This window comes from Lactuca virosa, chromosome 1 (genome assembly GCF_052849685.1).
Source record: "Lactuca virosa cultivar CGN04683 chromosome 1, Lactuca_virosa_CGN04683_v6, whole genome shotgun sequence".
NCBI lineage: Eukaryota > Viridiplantae > Streptophyta > Magnoliopsida > Asterales > Asteraceae > Lactuca > Lactuca virosa.
In genome coordinates this window covers 8516219-8521313 of record NC_136426.1, presented here as the reverse complement: position 1 = coordinate 8521313, position 5095 = coordinate 8516219, and the positions used below count along the sequence as shown (strand labels likewise).

The 5095-nt window shown below is 31.2% G+C and overlaps 1 non-coding gene across 1 annotated transcript; it reads left to right on the top strand.

The window, feature by feature from the left end:
* Positions 1 to 3028: 3028 nt before the first annotated feature.
* LOC145151543 (U4 spliceosomal RNA) lies at positions 3029 to 3174 on the top strand. Its single transcript, XR_013732111.1, has one exon. It is a non-coding gene; the product is annotated as a U4 spliceosomal RNA (small nuclear RNA).
* The last annotated feature ends 1921 nt before the right edge of the window (positions 3175 to 5095 follow it).

Here is a 5095-nt window from a genome sequence, read left to right as displayed (position 1 = left end):
TAAAATTATTCAGGAAGTAAAACATACAAAATGAAACACAAGAATAAATAATTGACAAAGACAGTAAACAAACTCATAACTAATCTCTATTATTCAATCACCAAAATCAATTATATTTATTCTATTATAAGTTTCAAACTAATCATCTAACTAATAAAACTAATTTCATCTCTCAAATCAATGCTCCTAGCATGTTGACTATGTTTAACCCTACTCAGAGCCTTTGTGAGAGGATCTGCGTGATTGTCATCTGATGAAACTCCCTTTACTATGAGATGAAATTCTTCAACTCTATGTCTTATATAATGGTACTTTCTATCAATATGTCTTGATTTACCATGATCTTTCGGTTCTTTTGTAAAAGTAGCTGCTTCTTCGTTATTGCAGAAAAGTTGCATATGCTCCTGAATGGTCGGAACTACACCGACATCGTCGATGAAGTTCTTTAGCCAAGTCGCTTCCTTTGATGTTTCACTTGCTGCTATGTACTCTGATTCACAAGTAGAATCAACCACCGTGTTCTGCTTGGAACTTTTCCAAGTGACTTCTCCTCCATTTAATAGAAACACCCAGCCAGATTGAGAACGAGGATTTTCTTTATTTGTTTTAAAGTTGGTGTCACACCCCGCTAAAGTGGAAATGCAAGATATGACAACGATAAAGGTTTCATTGCAAAAGATAAAGATACATCACCATAGTAATAGTTAAAAGTTACAACCCATAATTCAAACAAAACAAATACAAGTTTTCAAAATGACATTGTTCAAAAGATAGCTTCATAAAATAACTTCCACACGATGCAACATGCTCTATGATGATGAATCTTTATATCCACTTACTAATTATTTCCTGAAAAAGCATGTAAAACGAGGGTCAACTATGAAAATAGTTGGTGAGTTCACAAGTTTACAAAATCAAGATTTGTTATAAAACTTTCCATAAATACAAGTACATTGCTATAATAAGAAACAAAGTTCATTGCTATAATGAGAAACAAAATTCATTGCTATAATGAGAAAAAAAATTCATTGCTATAACGAGAAACAAAGTTCATTGCTATAATGAAAAACAAAATTCATTGCTATAATGAGAAACAAAGTTCATTGCTATAATTAATAAACAAGTTTATATGTATATGAACAAACAATGAGTTCACAACCAAGCCTATGACTGATGCCCTATCAAGATCTATGCTTATCGTTCCATAGATGAATATGGTATCATGCACTCAAGCAATCGGGCGAGTGAGGAGTTGTCAATTCTTAATAGCTCTATTCATAATGACCATTGGCTCAAAGAGTTAATGGTTGGAGTAAAGTGGAAGGGACTTAAGACGATAAGGCCTCATGTTTTAATAATAACATACACATACATAACAAAATATAACAAAATATAACAAAATATAGCAATCAAGTTTGATACAATTCAATATAAATACATCAATCATAAATAGTCTGGACATGTTTTTCCACCCCAAAACATAAAAACCGAAAATAGGGAGAAGTTGTGAATACTCACAATGTTTCAAGTAGCTACAAGTGGTGCCTCAGAATACACCAATGCCTTACTATCGGGATCCTACGACATCAAACACACGCTAGTGAGTTTCTATGTCGAAATCTAATGCTAATATACTAAATTCTACATATAGAGAAATGCCAAATTTTTGTTCTAATATTGGTTTTATATTAAATGGGTAACAATTTTACTGAAATGGTGATATTTTATAACTCATGTGATTATGATAATTTTGGATATTATTTTCCAGATTTTTGTAATATTAATTGAAGGTATTTCAACACATTTAAAGGTGTTTTAAACCTCTAAAAATCCAAAAATATTATCAAACAGTTTCCAAAATTCATCAAATTTTACATTTTAGTTCCAAATACAGTAGAGGTCTTCCAAAAAATTTCCCTTGAATTTTGGATGTTATTAGCTATTTTTCCCAATTTCAAAGCCTTCATACCAACATAAATTCGTGAAAAATAGCATTCAGAAGATCAAAATTCCCAAACTTTTTTTACTACTGTTATTAAATATAAGTAAGCTGGGAAAAATATAAAAATGGATATCTAAAGAGTTTAACCTAATTTTATGATTTTTGTGCATTTATTCTAACAAAAATGGAGAAAAATAGAAAACTGTTTCCAAAATTTCCCAAACTTTTCGTAACACTGTTTCTATGCATATAGAAGCTGTGAAAAATATAAAAGATATTTTTCAAATAGTTTTTCTATTTTTCTTTGTTTTATTCTATTAAATAATCATTAATCAGTGAATAATTATCAAACAGTTAAATTAAATCACCAAAATTTTTGTAAACTTCATTTACAGTGTACATAATCTGGGAAAAATACCAATGATGATTTTTATATATTATAATCCGATGTTGTGGATTTAAGTGTATTTAATCTTAGAAAATAGAAGAAAAATAGCATACTTAATAGAAAAATCATCCAAATTCTTATTTAGAGTTCTCATATATTATAAGGTCTTCTGGTAAATGTTCATCAAATTTGGACGAGTAGAAATATTTTTCCTGTTATTAGTCCATTATAAATACAAAAATTGGGGAAAAAAAGGTATGCATTATGAAAAATTCCGAAAATATTTTTCTGAGTATTCCACATGAGGTAGGATCTGCAAAAATCTTATATAGCCTTTTAAACTTGCCTAAAGTGGTTTTATGATTTATTAGAATTAAACAAAAAGAAAATTCAAAACCATACCAAAAAGTAACCATAATCGATGAAACTTAATGACATGCCATAATTTACTTTAGGGGTAATCCACGAATTTATCTAGGATTTATAGACCTCAAAAAAGTATTTTAAATGATTTATGGTGTTTTTTTCTTATAACAATTTTAAAAAATTAAAGAAATGATAAAAACTCTTGGGATTTTCCAGATCCTCATATCATCTTGCTGGGAATCTGAGGAAATTTTATTTCGAACAGAAAATGATATCTAGATTTTTTTTATGAATAAAGTCATTTATATGCACTATTAACAATGTACTTTGATATCTTTGCACTTGGGGCAATGACGCAACTAATGAGGTATTAACCGAGGCGCGTCAATTGCTGGTTGAAAACTATTTCAAAACAATGTACTTTGATCATCAAGCTCTTTAACTTGATGTTCATCACATGCATCACGGTTTGAAGACCATGCATGGACATATTTTGTTCATAGTGATGTTTTCAAAGGAAAAACTTGAATGCATAAGGTAGATGAACCTTTAAAACTTGTAAAAATCCATATTTTAGGGTTTGACATAGGTTTTGGTCCTTGGATTTCACCATTAAACAACATGCATGTTGTTCTTGGGTGAAACCCTACCACCATCATCATCAAACTCAACATTCATGGATATGTTCATGAATGTTCATAAATAATGGTGTAGAAGAAGGAGAAGTGCAAGAAAAACCTTTAAAACAAGAAAGAAAAGTGAGGGAAGATGAAGGATTTTCGTGATTACCTTGAAGAGAAACCCTAGAAGATGAAGATTTGAAGGTTGAGAAATGTTCTTGGCTGGAGAATTTCATGGGTATTGAGAGAGAAAGAGAGAGTTTGAGTGTGGTAAAGAGTGGAGTGAGAGAGAGAGAGAGAGAGTGAAGGGGAAGTTGAAGTGTAAGAGAAGATAAAATGATTGAAAGACTTGGGGAAAGAGTGTATTGGGATGTGGTGGACGATTTTCTTGAGTATGAGAGAGGCCTTCTCTCTCATAATTTAAATTTATAACTTTTCATTTCAATATTTTTATAAACTTCCAATTTTTATAAAATGCTCCTTTATTTAAATCTTGATACATTAAATTCTTTATTTCTAGCTCATCAAATATGATTTATGTTTGATAATTAAAATTTTCTATCTTTGATTATACCCCATAATTTAATTATTTAATTTGATATTAGGAGGTTCAAAACAAATCTTATAGAGTTTTTACGTTTTAAAGTTTATAAATTTGGATTTTTGGGCTCTTTAGGGTTTTTGGAACATTGTTAGATTTTTACCATCATATTGAAATGAAATTAGAAGATTTTAATTTATTTTTAGGGTTTTATACCCTTTTTCATCTGTAACAATTGTTTAGAGTTCGTTCTAATTCGGGTATTGGCATTTCCTACAGTAGCTAGACAACTTACTAGAATCGTAAGAGTCAAGTATATTAGTCCTAGATTTTAGTTGGATCCTAGTTTATACAAGATTGTGACCTAATTTCTATTACTAGGTCATGGCATGATGTGCATATATGGTTTATAAAAAGTTGCATGAGTCCGAGAATGACCTGAATTTGACAGTTGTCACAGTTGGCGTCACTATATGCACTTACTCTCAACATATCACTGCCACCAAGGACTAGAATCAGATCCTTTTTCCTTCGCAGATACTTGAGAATGTTCTTTACTGTTGTCCAATGAGCTCTGCCAGGATTTCCCTGAAAACAACTAACCATGCTTAAATCAAAAGACACATTAGGTTAAGTACATGTCATAGCGTACATGATTGATCCTGCAGCCGAAGCATATATGATTCAACTCATTTCCGCTATCTCGTCATTTGTACTAGGGCTTTGAGTCTTACTCAACATGGCATTTCTTTGAATATGTACCTCTCCTTTCTTGGAATTTTCCATACTAATACATTTTATTAACTTATCGAAGTATGTAATTTGGCTAAGACCAATTAGTCTTTTCTTTATATCCCTTAAGACTCTTATCCCAAGAATATAGGTTGCCTCTCCTAGATCCTTCATAACAAAACACTTTCCAAACCAAGACTTTACTTCTTTCAAAATTGGAATGTCGTTTCCTACAAGGAGTATGTCAACAACATACAATACTAAAAACGATTACTATACTCCCACTAGCCTTGACATACACACATGACTCATCTTCACTCCCAGAGAAACCAAATTCTTTGACTTTCTCATGGAAGCAAAGATTCCAACTGTGAGACGCCTGTTTCAATCCGTAAATGGATTTATCAATCTTACACACTCTCTTAGCATACTTTTCATCTACACAAACCTCTGCGCTGACTCATGTAAACATCTTCAGCCAATTTCCTGTTAAGGAAAGCGGTTTT